Raw genomic sequence first — 17,739 nt, 5'->3', positions numbered from 1 at the left:
TAGCACTATATGTTGCATGTCCTGCACACTAAATGCCTTACTATTTTATCCTAATTATAAAGCAACGAACTTATCATAGTTGGGTTTTCCTTTCTCCATGGGCCCTGATTTATTGTAATATAGATTACAATGTTATTTGTTTTGACGATAGGTTATAGGTGGGTTGTTCTCAATGAAGGCTCCAACACACAAGCTGGCTTCGACAGCACTCACTTTAGGCATATTTACATTCAATGTAAACATTCTACCTACTCTGTTGCCTTTTACAACCAACTTACACTTATCTTTAAAGTCTTCTACATAACAGTTTTATCAGGGTTAAACCGAACATGCAAACCCTGCTCAATCATCTGGCAAATAAAAACCAGATTCTTTGTAATGTTCAGAACATGAAGTACATCTGCAAGGTACATCACCTTACCATCCTATATAGACAATGGCACATCTCCAACATGGGTAATCGGATGAGCGGTGTCATCCCCTGTTTCAACAAAACCTAGTCTTTCAAGACTCTTCATTTCCTTGAACCATTCACCATGACCTATCATGTGATTCGAAGCACCTAAATCAACATACCATACATCATCCTTACATGCTGCTACATCATTTCCAAACATAGCATTAACTACATGTTGCATAACAAAAAACCTCTCATTGTCCTCATTATTTCTGCTCTAGAGGATGCATAGTTATTTTGCTGCACTTTTTCATTTCGCATGTCACTCTGTTTCTTATGCACATGTTCAAGATCACCACAATAAAAATAGCCTCATGTATCATTATGCTATCTTTGCCAATTACCACGACCTCTTTGACTCCCCCTGCCTCTAAATTTGCCTCTTCCACCTGTGTGTTGTTGTTGCAAATCTTGGGACTGTTGCTGTGTTGACCATAATTCTGATTACTTATTCGGCCACACCATCTTGGCCACGTCCATGACCTCTACCTCGTCCTCTACCACCTGAACTTGTGTAGAAGGCCCAAATTCTTATCTTCAATGAGGATCAGCATTGACACCAAATTTGTGAAGTTGGGAATGTTCTCCCGAGTCTGAAGAATAGACATCTTGAATGCCTTGTATTGTGGCCTGAGACCACGTATACACACTTCCACCTTATCATCATCATCAACAGAAACACCAATAAATCCAAGGGATTCCACAATACCCTTGATCTTCAAGGCATAATCATTCACATACATATTTTTCTTCTCCATAGTATGGAGATCATTCTTCAACTGAATCTTTCGTGCCTTGGTATTAGTTTCATACAGCTTCACCAAGGTGTCCCATGCCTCCTTAGGTGACTTGGCATCCTGTATATGCCCAATCACGATGTCTTGTATCCTAATAGAAAGCCAATATATGACTTTCCTTGCTCCTTGATTCCAATCCTTGAATTCTTTTACATCTACAGTAGTTGAATTAATCTCTGCTACCTCCTCGTGTTCACCTTCAATGTAGTCCTAGTAGCCTTTTCCCATCAAGAAATTCATGAATCTAAACCTCCAAGAATGAAAGTTGTTCTTGTCAAGCTTCTCTGCAACAATATAGTTTATTCCATCATTCGACATCTTGTTTGCAACATAAATTTACCAAAAATAGTAATCTTGTTTAACCTGCACAAAACTATTGCATTCTCTACATAGCGGTACTATACTGCACCCAAACTATCATAACCAGTGACCTTAGTTTGCATACATACACCCAATGGCAACTTTAAGACCTCTTTGCAGTACACACAGTGTCTACACAACCAATTGCCCTTCTTGTAGTTCCAAAAATAGAGTTTTGCAAAGAATCGAAACTTACCCACAGTGCCCGTGAACGCCTACGAATTGAAAAATAGAGATCCAAACGTACCCGAAATGCATTTTCAACCTGAAAAACATCTGTCCAATGGAAATATAGTTGCCCTGTAGCTCTGGTCCCGTGGAGAAAACTCCTCAATTGGAGTTCATTTGCCGGTGCTTCCCCATAAGGATGTAATAGCCAACACAAAGGGAAAAGAGTAAATGAAGCTCTTATCCTCGTACCGCTTCATGTGCTTCTCTGGCTTGCTGCTCAGCCCTTAGCATGAACCAAGCTTTGATACCATGAAAACATGTAGGGGAGAAAAGAGCTTGAGCTCACACACACTCACACATACCCTAGAAGAGAACACACAAGGTGAGAGGCTGAAAAATCTTCTTCTTCTTCACACAACAAAAAGAGGTCTACAAAGAAGATAAAGTGACTAACACACATAATAGAGTATATACAAGCGGTCCATAATATACTTTGAAATCATATAAAAAAGAGACCTATTCTCTCTTTTTTCAAACTCTAGCAAAGCCTCAAAAGATTCACAAACCTTATGAACCACACTATGTCTACTCATCAACCATTTGACCTTATGAATTCTACTCATACACAATACTATAAACCCAAACTCTTTCTCCAAACTATCTAACATGGAGGTTTTAAGAGAGCTTTTCGAGAACACTGATTTGATAGAATTCATGCACGATCCAAGTTCTGTGCAGTTTCAGAATCTTCGACTACATTAGATAAACACAAGCTTGCTTGATGTGCAACACAATGAATGTTAGTCATGAAAATATTCTCTCTTTTTTTAAAGCGTGCAAACAAGACATTATGTCATCGAATCATTGATGATGCACCATCCAAACCAAAACAATCTATTTTTTGAATATCAAGACCAAAGTTGACATGAACTTCATGGATACTAGATGATGTTCCGTTAATAATCCAACAAGACCTTAGAATAATCCAACAAGATTTGTAACAATCTCATGATTTTCTAAGAGTGATGCATAAATTATTTAGTTTTTCTTAAGTTAAATATCTACTGGTTCATCCATCATGATGCTAAAAAATAGTGAGTTTTAATCTTTCAATATGCCCTCATCAAGGGCTCACTAATATATTAAACAATAGTGATGCAAGACTTATTATTATGATACACATCTATTGGAAGTGAAGATTGGAAGTGAAGAGCAGCCACATAAAGAGAGTAACTAATAAATTGATGCATAATTACAAAAAGAAAGATCCTCCTTTGCCACATGGTATGCTGCAACAAACAGATTTGATGTGGCAAGATCGACTTTATCCTTGCATAGACTCAAAATTGTGAGTATCTAGTCTTGCTTAATTCGAAAGGCCACTGATTTGAATATTTTTGGAACCCATTTTACCAAAATCACTATTATAATTTCTTTCTTTCTTGTAAAATTTGCAAAACATACAACCAAAATAAGCCCAATCATAAATCCTCACCCACCCTTCATTCTAATCACGCTGAGCTTTTTTCCTACACAAGCTCTTCTTTTAAACAACCCTTATCTACTTCTTGAAACTCATCATTCACAAATTCAGCTATTTCATGCAATTTGAACATGTTTTGAACTTGCCTATTTTCTTTTGCTTGAACCTGTTGGAGTTTACTTTCCTGTGAATCCACGCATCCCAAGCAATGTTGATTGCACAAATGACATTCTACTACCTGCATTCACATGTAATCCATTTCCATAACTTTAGAATGTTCCATACTAACATAAAAGCATTGATTAGCATTGATACTGTCCTCATACCATCATTGTCTACATAATTGGCATCATATCAGTGGCACCAAGTCGGAAAAAGTGTATGTACAAAATGTGCAATCTTACGTTGCAACAAACTAAGCGATAAAGTTTGAATCTTCTAAACACCATATTGGGGAATATGGGAATTTCCCACAAGTTTGGGACACGTGGTCAAAAGTTTGGATTAACCATAACTTGAACACCACTAATCCAAAATGAGTGCTTTATAGCTCTTTAGATTCCATTTTTCAAGCGCTTTCCAACGATAGGTCATATGATAGGGTTTTGAGAAACTTACAAACATGTTATCCATGTCCCCCTTTTTTAAGTATTCAAAAATGGGAATTGGGAAATTCCCAAATTCACTAATATGGTGTTTCTAGGTAGCATAAAAGAATATGAAGTACAAGGAAATGATGTGTAAGCAAAAAAAAGTTATTCTTATATATGGGTGGATGCAAGGTGAGGGTACTCACTTTCGTTGACTCTCACTAAAAATAGGACATTGATGCTAATGAGTGAAACTTTCGGGAGGGGTATCTCAATTGAGATATCACCATCAACAATAAAAATAACTTGACACGTGCCCCCCCGAGATACTTTCGACAAATCAAAGCCGTTTATTGGACCAACACTAAATTCAAGTGTACATCGGGGCCATTTGTTTCACAAACCCTAAAACCATGCATACATTAGGGTCGTTCATCTTGCAAACCCTAAAATGCACACCACCTAACCTCGATCGAGATTATAAAACCAATAAGGTTTTTTTCTCCCCTCATTCTCTCACGTTGTTTTCATTATTTTACTCTCATTTCTCTCTTGGATTGAAGTGCAATTAGTGGGCTTTGAATCCAACATTAGTGGTGTTTTAAAGCTTCATTAGTGTTAGATTAGTATTTTCTTAGCACTAAGCATTGGACCTTTCACATTGGCCTACCCATTTGTGTTAGGCTTATGGTCTAGCATGGAGTCACGCGAGGAGGGCTGGGAGGAGGGCCGCTATCTATTGTGGACCTCATCATAGAGATAGACCGTGAGTTTTAGCGGCTGTGCGTAGGAGTGCTAGAGACACAACATCTACTTTACATATCGTGTCGAGGCGATGCTCTCATCCCTTCGTATCCTTCACGATGTTGTTTATGTAGATAAGTGGATAGTACATCACCGTATTGCTCCAATATCACATGGCTTAACATATCGTCGAGCTTGGTTCTATTAGAGATGGATCATACTTGGAACTTTTTCTTGATAGTCATGGGATGCGGTCTAGGGCAGGGAAGCCCCTTACTATTTCACGGTGTTCGATGGTGGCACATATCTATAGTCGATATGTTGCCGCATATGGAAGGATGCCGACGAACAACCGCTAGAATCCCATCTACTTTGCAAAGAAGTTATATAAAGAGTTTGTCTTAGAGGAGCAGGTTGACTATACCAGGGCCTGGACAGTGGTGGCAGTGCTGGTCGAGGTCAGGACCAAGGGAGGTGGCCTCCACTAGCCCTGCATCTAGTTACTGCTACTACAGATCCTCCATTTGTACCTTGGTCTATTGTCAAGGCACTAGGCATTCAGGCGGCCTCCACTAGCCCTGCATGCAGTTACTGCTACTACAGATCCTCCATTTGTACCTTGGTCTATTGTCAAGGCACTAGGCATTCAGGTGGGGATTTACATGCGTAGTACCACTGAGAGAATCTAGCATGTGGTACATCTGTTTTCATGATTGATACTGACAAATGTTGAGGTATTTATACATATTCATTGCTTCTTTAGTTTTTTCATAGTTGCATCTTTATATCTATTTTTTTATATTTTAAAAATTAATGGTAGTTGATTGTGTCACGTAGGGTCCCACATCTGTGAGCAAGAGACTCGCACATAAGTTTCTAGAGGTGAGAGCAAAGGTTGATTATCTTAGATCAGCATTGTAGATGGTAGAGGCAACCACTATAGAGGCACGTCAAAGAGATTGGCATCTACCTGGTAGGTCCCTCTTTTTGTATAGAAAAGTGTTATAATTAAGGTCTAAACTTATAAATTTCTTTAAGTAATACCTAATTAGAGTGACTTACCAATTTTTTATATGCTTTACTTTTGGATTAGGCCAGGACTGAGATAGAGAGTGCTAGAGCTGAGACATAGTAGCATATGATCATGGAAAAGATTGTGCAGTAGGTGGACTATACCAGGTTGTATAGAAAAGTGTTATATGTAGAGTTTGTCTTAGAGGAGTAGGTTGACTATACCAGGGCCTGGGCAGTGGTGGCGGTGCTGGTCGAGGTCAGGACCAAGGGAGGTGGCCTCCACTAGCCCTACATGCAATTACTGCTACTACAGATCCTCCATTGGTACCTTGGTCTATTGTCAAGGCACTAGGCATTCAGGTGGGGATTTACATGCGTAGTACCACTGAGAGAATCTAGCATGTGGTACATCTGTTTTCATGATTGATACCGACAAATGTCGAGGTATTTATACATATTCCGACAAATGTCAAGGTATTTATACATATTCATTGCTTCTTTAGTTTTTTCATAGTTGCTTCTTTATATCTACTTTTCTATACTTTAAAAATTAATGGTAGTTGATTGTGTCACGTAGGGTCCCACAGCTGTGAGAGCGAAAGACTCGCAATACGTTTCTCGAGGTGAGAGCAAAGGTTGATTATCTTAGATCAGCATTGTAGACGGTAGAGGCAACCACTATAGAGGTGCGTCAGAAAGATTGGCATCCGCTTGGTAGGTCCCTCTTTTTGTATAGAAAAGTGTTATAATTAAGGTCTAAACTTATAAATTTCTTTCAATAATACCTAATTAGAGTGACTTACCAATTTTTTATATGCTTTACTTTTGGATTAGGCCAGGACTGAGATAGAGAGTGCTAGAGCTGAGACATAGTAACATATGATCATGGAAAAGATTGTGTAGCAGGTTGACTATACCAGGTTGTATAGAAAAGTGTTATATGTAGAGTTTGTCTTAGAGGAGCAGGTTGACTATACCAGGGCCTGGGCAGTGGTGGCAGTGCTGGTCGAGGTCAGGACCAAGGGAGGTGGCCTGCATGCAGTTACTGCTACTACAGATCCTCCATTTGTACCTTGGTCTATTGTCAAGGCACTAGGCATTCAGGTGGGGATTGACATGCATAGTACCACTGAGAGAATCTAGCATGTGGTACATCTGTTTTCATGATTGATACCGACAAATGTCAAGGTATTTATACATATTCATTGCTTCTTTAGTTTTTTCATAGTTGCTTCTTTATATCTACTTTTCTATATTTTAAAAATTAATGGTAGTTGAGTGTGTCATGTAGGTCCCACATCTGTGAGCGAGAGACTCGCACATAAGTTTCTAGAGGTGAGAGCAAAGGTTGATTATTTTAGATCAGCATTGTAGACGGTAGAGGCAACCACTATAGAGGCGCGTCAAAGAGATTGGCATCCGCCTGGTAGGTCCCTCTTTTTGTATAGAAAAGTGTTATAATTAAGGTCTAAACTTATAAATTTCTTTAAGTAATACCTAGTTAGAGTGACTTACCAATTTTTTATATGCTTTACTTTTGGATTAGGCTAGGACTGAGATAGAGAGTGCTAGAGCTGAGACATAGTAGCATATGATCATGGAAAAGATTGTGCAGCACATGGAATATTCAGGAGTTCTGCAGGTCTTCTGACGTGATAGTGCCATACTTGGCCTTGTATCCATAACCTGTATACAGAGGTTTTTGGGTGACCTCTCCCCCCTCAGGATGCACCACCATTTCTCTCGATGCATGTTATGCTCTATGCCTCAACATAGATAATACTGGTGGATATACTCTGGGATGTGGACATCTTTCCATTTATCCTGCATCACCTAGGAGAGTACGTTTCTTGGCATGTCCCTCTTGCCGACGAGCATGAGTCGACATTGACACATACAGAGTTCTAGGCATAGATGACCTTCACCCAAGCTTCGCTCAAGTCAATCCTAGGACTGGTAGGCCTCAAGAGTTTACATCCATTGGTGACTTAGGAGGCGATGGGCCGGATGACACAGTTCATGAGCTTGAGATGTCTCCAAAGATTGAGTGGAGTGCACATGAGTTTGATGGATACCAGAGAGTCCTTTAGGAATGATGGCTCATAGCACACGAGTATGTGGGTGGTGTTGGTCCCAGTGGCACTTCGGGTGATGGTGGTGGTAGTGGTGCTGCTTCACATGAGCAGTGTGTCCTACAAGAGAGGAGCTTACACATACAAAGTGGTAGGCACGGACCATTTGTTGATTACAAATTTTGGGTTTACAAACAAAGACGTCTTGCAGTAGCACGACGTCAAGTCACCTTCTTACTGCTCCCTTGAACCGGCTTCGGGCATTTGAACAATGTAGTCCACTCTTTATCAAGACTGCCGTTCTTGCCATGTAGAGGACCGAGGATCAATTCCATCCAAGGAAAGGCCACAATTCTCATGAAATTCATGTGCATAATGATTGATTCTGCAAAGGTGGGGCCACATCTTTATGAGATGCATCAGGGCAGGGATCAGCTTCTAGGCCCATGTCATTAGATGTGGAATTTGTATTATGCTAGCTTTAAGATCCTGATTTGCCCATCTTGCACCAAACCAAATGCAGTCCAAAAGAGCATAAACATGTAAGTATCTAACTTGTAGACCCTTCATTAACATTTAAAAATACTCTACCCAAGCTAGAGCATCGATATTGACCCAATTTCTACACATATGCTCAATTTCTTAACTCTTTTCTCTCAAATTTCCTCTCCAAATATCAACAGTACAAATTGCAGAATATCAGCAGTACAAATTAAATGCAAATAAAGCACCAAAACACAACCTTGCAAACATGCAAGCAAAGCTAGAATTTGAAGGTTGCAATACCCTTCCCAGGGAGTCAAAACCTTCACAAGAATGGTGAAACATAATTACCCTTCAAAGTAAGGGAAGGGTTTTCAAAAATTTAGTTATATGCCCTTCCAATCTCTTCACAAAGAAAAGCAAGGTCACTTGGGCAAAGCCCTTCAAAAACATTCACTGCATGAAATCACATTACTCACCTCTTGCAATAGCTTGTGATTAGTACCATTCAGAAGGAAGTCGGTGGTGTGAATGCTACATAGAATTGTAGAATGGAATTTGGCAGGGCTTGAGTACAGTACTTGAAACAGACTAAAGAGAGGGGCGTGAGGGGCGTTATCATGACATAAAGAGGCCACTACTTTTTAGTTCATTTTATGTAAAACGTATGTTTAAACAAAATTTTAGTGAACATTTCTAATATTTCATTTTCTGTGCTATATAGCATTCAAATTCTATGTTTTAAGCCTTTACCCTTGCTATGAAATTTAGCTATATAACTCTTATAGCATTTCACCATTCCATATTTTCACCCAATGCATATATTTCCCTACATAGGAAAATTTGCCTACATAGGAAATTTTTTCCTTTGTAGGGAAATATTCCTTTCTCTATATAGGGAAATTTTCCCATGTAGGAAAATTTCTCTATATAGAGAAATCTATGCACTATATTTCCTAGTTAGCCTATCTAGGAAAGCATTTCATTTTCTCTAGTTTGCACTTTTCCTAGATAAACTCATTTATATCTAGGGAATTATCTAGTGAATGACTTTTTTTCTATATAGAGAATAAACAAAAGCTCCTTGTGTGAGCCCACAATAGAATTCCCAAAATTGGTGGCCAATTTAGCCATTACAACATCAATCCCCGGGATTCAAGACTAGGGGTGTGGCTAGCTAATCCTCAGAATTCAAGACTAGGGGTGTGGCTAGCTAGTGAGTTCTTTGAGAGAGACCCATAATTGCTCACCCAATTTATTAGCAAGAACCTTGGGAAGAGATCATTAGCCAATTAGTAAGCTCCTAGATCAGGGTTGCATATGGGAAGAGAGCATTAGCTAGTTAGTTAGTGCCTAGTTAGCCAAGCCTAGACCAGGGTTGTATTTGGGCATGCAAGTGATTTTAAGAGGGTAGAATACATGTTGGAGAGGACATATTAGAAAGGTAAATGACAAGATGATGGTGTGTACCTGAGAGCACAATGAAGATGTTAGCAATGATGGTGCACGTGCAAAACCTCATTCATGAGACCTGAGAGCAGTCATGATGGTGCTGAAGCCTGAGCAAAATTCAAACTTATGAATTGAGAGATCTCCTGTGACCAGAGAATCATGAGTATTTATGCTATAGCATAATAGCAAGTATTAAAGTTCCCAAGAATACCAATTGCAAAACAAAGCAAAGCAACTATAGCATCAATCAATATAGTGTGTAAAGAAAGCAGCTAAAACCTGCGCTTCATCTTCCCCAGCTTCTTGCCCTTTTTTAAACCTGCAGCGTAGGCTTTCCTTCACCGCGATGCCCTCCCAAGTGCATGGGCACTAAGTGGAGGAGCTCGTCCCTTATCAGACCCCAGACTTCTTCAGCATCACCTGCAAAAATAAACCAAATGCTCAGCAGTCACATTCCTGTTGCTTCTCCCTCAACCTCTCATCAAGTCCCTCTCTCAAACCCCTGGAATCCCATCCCAGAAAAATCATGGAGTGGAGATACCATCATAGATGCAGTAATGGACGAAAACACCAGACTGGTTCAGGAACTAAAAGAAGCCAAAGAACAACTTCTAAATATGAAGAATAAGGGACAACTCAAAGAACCCTCCCTCTTGTCAGCAAAAGAGCCAACAGCAGCAGCAGCAGCAGCCCAACAGAAAGAGGCAGCCAATAACACCCCCCCAGGTAATAACTCTACCAACACTGTACATGTGAGTCTTCCAATAGAACAGGACAGAAGCAAAGTAGAAGACTATTCAGAAAGATGCCTGGTCGGACTACTCTTTGGCCCGAGACCATCTAAGGAAGCAATGAGAGCATGGATAAGGGAAAGCTGGACACCTCTTGGAATAGAGGTTACCCTTACTCAAGCCCTCGTGGCCAAAGGCTATTACCTTTTTTTATTCAAAGATCCAAGCATGGCAATGAAGGTTATCAGCTCAGGACAATGGATGTACAGACATCTCCCCTTCTGTTTCATGAGATGGACCAAGGACTTCAATCCTGATGGCCCCAAATCCTCAGCATATCCTGTGTGGGTAGAACTTCCTAATCTCCCCATTCACTTGTCCCCATGGATCAAATCCATCTTAGCTCCCCTAGGTCAAGTCCTAAGGTACCAAAGCTTTCTCGGACTACAACCCTGCTTGGCACCCTCAAGTACTAGTAGAGCTGGATCTTTCCCTCCCTCTCCCAGATGAGATAGCAATACGGTGTGGTGAGTTCTCTCACACTCAGACAGTCCTCTACAAACACCTCCCCAACTCGTGTTTCCACTGTGGGAAACAAGGGCACCTCATCAGAAATTGCCCCATCAAAAACCCGTAGTTCATCCTCCCCCAAGTAGCTGAAACCCCCCCCCCCTAACTCGAGTCAAGCTCTACGGAACCCTTGCCCCCCTAACTCGAGTCAAGCTCTACGGAACCCTTGCCCTCCTCCTCCCAATGGAAGCCCAAAAGAAATAGAATTCATTCAGGTCAGCAGAAGGAAACCCTTTCCCAGAACCAAACCCCCGGACCCTCTGTTCAAGCCCAACCGATATTCAGTTTTAGCCGCTATTCCAGACCCAGGTGATACGGAAGTAGAAAATGATTATGTAGAAAGTACCCCTATAAACAATCTGAGGCTAGAGAAGGAAGTCGACAACTTGGATGCAGCCAATATGGACACCACAAGCATTTTAGTTCCTGAAAAGAGCTCCAAACTGCTAACAGGCAGCTCCAATGACATGGAGATCAGCAAAGAACTCAAGAGAGGCAGAGCATGTTGAGATATCGAGCTCGTCTAGTGAGGCGGTGGCCACTGATGACCCGCCTGGGGGATAGGCCCCACACTTACACCACTGGCATGGTTGGTGAGATCATGGGAGATATGCAGCCAGTGGGATGACAGGCTGTGTGACAGCCATTCTAGAGACTGGCATAGTTATAGCGCCAGCTCATTTAGTCGGGTTCACACTATAGAGAACCCGTGTATGTATTGGTTGAATACCTTTCATATTATGTGTACTCTTATCTTGTATATTGTGTTGAGTGTTGAGTAGAGAAGAAGAAGATTTTCAGCCTCTCACCTTGTGTGTTCTCTATTAGGGTTTTGTGAGTGTGTGTGTGTGCTTGCAAGAGCTCAAGCTCTCTTCCCCCCTGCATCTTTTCATGGTATCAGAGCCTGGTTCGTGCTAAGGGCTGAGCTGCAAGCAAGAGAACCACAGGAAGCGGTACGAGGGTAAGAGCTTCAACTACTCTTCCCTATTGTGTTGGTGACTACACCCTTGTCGGGAGCTCTACGGGAGGCACCGGCAAACAATCTCTGATTGAGGAGCTTTCTTCGCGGTAGTAAAGCTATAGGGCAACTATACAGTCCGGGCCGAAAACGCGTTTTGGGCGCGTCTGGACCTCCATTTTTCAGAAAGCAGGCGATTTCAAGTACTACGGGTAAGTCATCGATTCTCTGCAGAACTCTGTTTTACGAACTGCAGGAAGACAGATTGACTGTGCAGACACTGTGGGTGCTGCAAAGAGGTCTACAGTTGCCATTGGGTGTATGTATGCACATTGAAGTCACTGTTGATGACATTTGAGAGTACTACAGTACCGCTGTGCAGAAAATACAGCAGTTGTGCAGAAAAACCAGAGTGCAGTTTCTGGTAAAATTGTGTGTTTGGCAAGATGTCTAATGATGGCATAACACAGATTGTGGCTGAGAAGCTGGACAAGAATAACTTCCATGCTTGGAGGTTCAGGTTGACGAATTTCCTGATGGGAAAAGGCTATTGGGACTACATAGAAGGTGAGCATGAAGAGGCACCGGAGATACCGGATATAAATCCGACTGCTGCAGATGTGAAAGAGTTTAAAGACTGGAACCAAGGAGCCAGGAAGGTTATGTATTGGCTTTCCATTAGTATACAGGACACCATGATTGGGCACATTCAGGATGCCAAGTCCCCCAAGGAGGCGTGGGACACCTTGGTAAAGCTTTATGAAACAAACACCAAGGCACGTAAGATACAGTTGAAGAATGAACTTCATACTGTGGAAAAAAAGGGCATGTCTGTGAATGACTATGCGCTGAAGATAAAGGGTATTGTGGAATCCCTTGCATCTATTGGTGTGTCAGTAGATGATGATGACAAGGTGGAAGTCTATCTACGTGGTCTCGGGCCACAATACAAGGCGTTCAAGACGTCCATTCAGACTCGGGAAAACATTCCCAACTTTACAGATTTGGTGTCTATGCTGATTATCGAAGAGAAGAGCTTGGGTGAAGACCAACAGTCTTCACAAAGTAAAAACAGTTCAGAGCAACAAGCCTTCTACACGAGTTCAGGAAGAGGACGAGGTAGAGGAGGCCGTGGACGCGGTCAAGGAGGTGGTCGAATAGGTAATCAGAATTATGGCCAGCAGCAGCAGCAACAACAACAGTCCCAGAATCAACAACAACAACAACACGCAGGTGGAAGAGGCAAATTCAGAGGCAAGGGGAGTCAAAGAGGCCGTGGAAATTGGCAAAGGCAATATAATGATGCACGTGAATGCTATTATTGTGGTAAGCCTGGACATGTGCAGGCAGAATGTTATAAAAAGCAAGCTGACATGCAAAATGGGAAAGTGCAGCAAAACAACTATGCATCCTCAAGCAAAAATAATGAGGATAATGAGAGGTTGTTTGTTATGCAGCATGTTGTGAATGCCATGTCTGAAAATGTTGATGCAGCACAAAAGGATAATGTATGGTATGTGGATTCAGGCGCTTCGAACCACATGACGAGTCATGGGGAGTGGTTCAAGGAGATGAAGAACCCGGAAAGACCAGGTTTTGTGGAAACAGGGGATGACACTGCTCATCCAATTGCCCACATTGGAGATGTGCCATTGTCTATGCAGGATGGCAAAGTGAAGTACCTTGCAGATGTACTTCATGTACCGAACATAACAAAGAATCTGGTTTCAGTTGGCCAGATGATTGAGCAGGGTTTGCAGGTTCGGTTTAACCCTGATGGATGTTATGTTGAAGATTTTAAAGACAAGTGCAGGTTGGTTGCAAAAGGCAACAGAGTGGGCAGAATGTTTACGTTGGATGTAGACATGCCTGAAATGAGTGCTGCGATGTTTGCAAATGGTTCAAGAATTGTTGCAGACACAAACATATGGCATAAAAGAATTGGACATGTGAATGTGCAGAGATTGAAGTCTATGCAGACAAAAGGAATTGTGACAGGGCTGCCAAAATTTAAAGTGGAAGGTATGCATAAAATCTGTGAAGCATGCCAATTTGGGAAGCAAACAAAGCATGTGTTTCCACGTAACAGATATGTGAGCAGAAATGCACTAGATGTTGTGCATTCAGATGTATGGGGTCCTACGAAGACCATATCTATGGGAGGCTGCAGGTATTATGTGACTTTCATTGATGACCACACAAGGAAAGTGTGGGTATATTTCATGAAGGAGAAGAGTGAGGTGTTCACTCACTTTCAGAATTTCAGAGTTTTGGTTGAAAAGCAAACAGGGAAATATGTAAAGTGCCTAAGGTCAGATGGAGGGGGAGAGTACTTCTCCAATGAGTTCTCTGAATATCTGAAGAAGAATGGTATTCGGAGACAGTATACATGCAGATACACTCCGCAGCAAAATGGAGTTGCTGAGCGGAAAAACAGGCACATTGCTGAGATTGCGCGAGCATTGATGGAAGAGAAGAATATGCCGCATTGCTATTGGGCTGAGGCTGTTTCTACAGCAGCATATATCATGAACAGGACTCCAACTGCAGCCATACATGATGTAACTCCAGAGGAGAGGTTTACTGGCAGAAAACCAGATTTGTCTCATCTGAAAGTCTTTGGATGCATTGCATATGTGCATGTGCCAGATGAGCTAAGAACTAAGAAAGACCCGAAAGCTGAAAAATGTGTGTTTATTGGATATTCCCTTGAGCAAAAGGGATACAGGTGTTATAACCCTGCTACACGTGAGTTGAGAGTAAGCAGGGATGTTGTCTTTGATGAGATGAGCAGCTGGTATGCTGCTGAAAAAGAAGCTGTTGGGGCTGATGTGAGTGGAAGTGTGGTTGCACAGAATGCAGGTCAGCAATCACAGTCTTTGAGTGGACCAGGAGAGTCCTCATCTAGTGGGTCTATTGATAGACCATGGAGTGGCAGGCTGCGTCATAATACCAGCCCTGCAAATGTGATTAGTACATCACGTAAAGGAAAAGAGAAAGTGGTTGAGCCCCTTGGTATGCCTGACATTTCTGCAGGGCATTCTCATGTTGATGGAGAGTCTAGTGGCTCAGATATGAGCCTTGATGAGGAGCTTGGGATCCCAGCTATGAGAACACCTGGTGTAAAGAAGGCTATGGAAGCCATGAATGAAAAGCTGCGAAGATCAGGGAGAGTGAAGAACCCTGTGCAGAGATTTACATATGATGGTTATGTGGCACATCACTATGCATATATGGCAAAGGTTGTGCAGGTTGTAGAGCCCACATGCATTGATGAGGCTGTTGGAAATGTGTGTTGGGAGAAAGCTATGGATGAGGAGATGGATGCACTATATGGAAATGAAACTTGGGATTTAGTGCAATTGCCTGAAGGCAAGAAAGCCATTGGATGCAAGTGGGTGTACAAAGTTAAACATAACAGTGATGGAAGCATAAACAGGTACAAGGCTAGATTGGTAGCCAAAGGATATGCGCAAACATATGGGATTGATTATGAGAAAACATTCAGCCCAGTTGCCAAGATGGCAACGGTGAGAGTTGTGATAGCAGTGGCTGCGTCAAAGCAATGGTCTTTACATCAGATGGATGTAAAGAATGCATTCTTGCATGGGGATTTGCAAGAAGAGGTGTATATGTTGCAGCCACCTGGTTATGAGGATGTGGGTCACCCCGAGCATGTTTGCAGGTTGAAGAAAGCCTTGTATGGCTTAAAGCAAGCACCAAGAGCATGGTCTGACAAGATTTCTGAATATCTTGTCACTATTGGCTTTCATGTAGCCAATGCAGATTTCTCGCTGTATGTGAGACATGGTGATAGAGGGGTTGTGCTTGTTGTCATCTATGTAGATGACTTGATCATTACAGGGGACCATGATGCAGAGATCTTTGATGTAAAGATCTTGCTAAGATAGAAGTTTGAGATGAAGGATCTGGGGGAGCTCAGATATTTCTTGGGCATTGAGGTGATTAGGTCACCACATGGTATTGAATTACTGCAGAGACAGTATGGCTTGGACATGTTGTCCAAGTATGGTATGACAGGCTGTAAGCCTATTTCTGTGCCATTGGATCAGAATGGCAAGTTGAGTGCAGATTCAGGAGAGATCTTGGAGGATCCTACTATGTACAGACGCATAGTAGGAAGTTTGATCTACATGACGATCACCAGACCAGATTTGAGCTATGCTGTTGGGTTGGTGAGTCAGTTTATGCAGGTTCCACGGAAACCGCATTTGGATGCAGTGAGACGCATACTGAGGTATGTGAAGTCTACTTTGCATTGTGGACTATTCTATGAGACTGGGACAGAGATATGTGTACATGGGTACACAGATGCTGATTGGGCTGGTAGTATCTCAGATAGACGATCTACCAATGGATTCATGTTTTCTTTGGGGAGTGCTGCTGTGACTTGGAGCAGCAAGAAGCAGCCTACGGTTGCTCTATCGAGTACAGAGGCCGAGTACAGAGGAGCTGCTATGGCAGCATGTGAGGTAGCTTGGTTGAGAAAGCTACTTGCAGATTTGGGTCTATCAGTGGATAGACAAGTTGTCATTTTCTGTGACAACATTAGCAGTATACAGTTGGCCAGGAACCCAGTCTTTCCTGCTCGTACGAAGCACATAGAGGTTCACTACCACTTTGTCAGAGAGAAGGTCTTGGCAGGAGACCTTGATCTTGTTTATGTCAGCACAGAGGATCAGGTAGCTGACATCTTCACCAAAGCATTGGGTATAGAGAAGCTCCGCAGATTCAGGGCTTCGCTTGGTGTGCATGAGATGGAGTTGAGCTCGAGGGGGAGTGTTGAGATATCGAGCTCGTCTAGTGAGGCGGTGGCCACTGATGACCCGCCTGGGGGATAGGCCCCACACTTACACCACTGGCATGGTTGGTGAGATCATGGGAGATATGCAGCCAGTGGGATGACAGGCTGTGTTACAGCCATTCTAGAGACTGGCATAGTTATAGCGCCAGCTCATTTAGTCGGGTTCACACTATAGAGAACCCGTGTATGTATTGGTAGAATACCTTTCATATTATGTGTACTCTTATCTTGTATATTGTGTTGAGTGTTGAGTAGAGAAGAAGAAGATTTTCAGCCTCTCACCTTGTGTGTTCTCTATTAGGGTTTTGTGAGTGTGTGTGTGTGCTTGCAAGAGCTCAAGCTCTCTTCCCCCCTGCATCTTTTCAGAGCACACCTCGAAACCACCCCCAGTCAGTCACTAAAGGAGGCCTTAACGAACCCCCAAACAAAAAATAATGAAAGCTGCAAGCTTCAACGTCAAAGGACTCTCAGATCCAAAGAAAGCCCAACTAGTTAGACAATGGTTCAAAACCAAAGGCCAGCTGGATTTCATCACTCTAGTGGAGATAAAGACTACAAGAGAGGAACTAAACACAAGGCTTTACTCCATCTCCCCCGAGCACTTTTGGATATCCTCACTTCATTCTCATGGAAGTGGGGGCCTAGCAGTGGGAATCCATTATGATAGCATCCAAGATCTACAGGACTTTCACATTGACATCAACAATCAATGGATAGTTTTACTAATGAACAGCTTCATCTTTGTAGGAGTTTATGCCCACGGACCTCAGAAACAGAGGACAAGAACCTGGAAATCCCTTCTAAGGCTTCGATCACCTCTTTTGATCATGGGGGACTTTAACATGGTTGAAACCCTCAAGGACAGATACAACAAAGGACAATCCCTTTTTGGCTCAGAGAAACAAGCTTGGGAAAAAGTAAAACACAAGTTCAATTTGTAGGATTTGGGTCAAGAAGGTATCTACTCATGGCAAAACTACTCTACTGGAGAGCTCTCCAGAAAAGCCAGACTAGATAGAGCATATGCAAGCG

The sequence above is a fragment of the Cibotium barometz genome, chromosome 51 (assembly GCF_041138505.1).
Source record: "Cibotium barometz isolate CiBa-2024 chromosome 51, ASM4113850v1, whole genome shotgun sequence".
In the NCBI taxonomy this organism is placed as follows: domain Eukaryota; kingdom Viridiplantae; phylum Streptophyta; class Polypodiopsida; order Cyatheales; family Cibotiaceae; genus Cibotium; species Cibotium barometz.
This window is presented reverse-complemented; position numbering follows the sequence as displayed.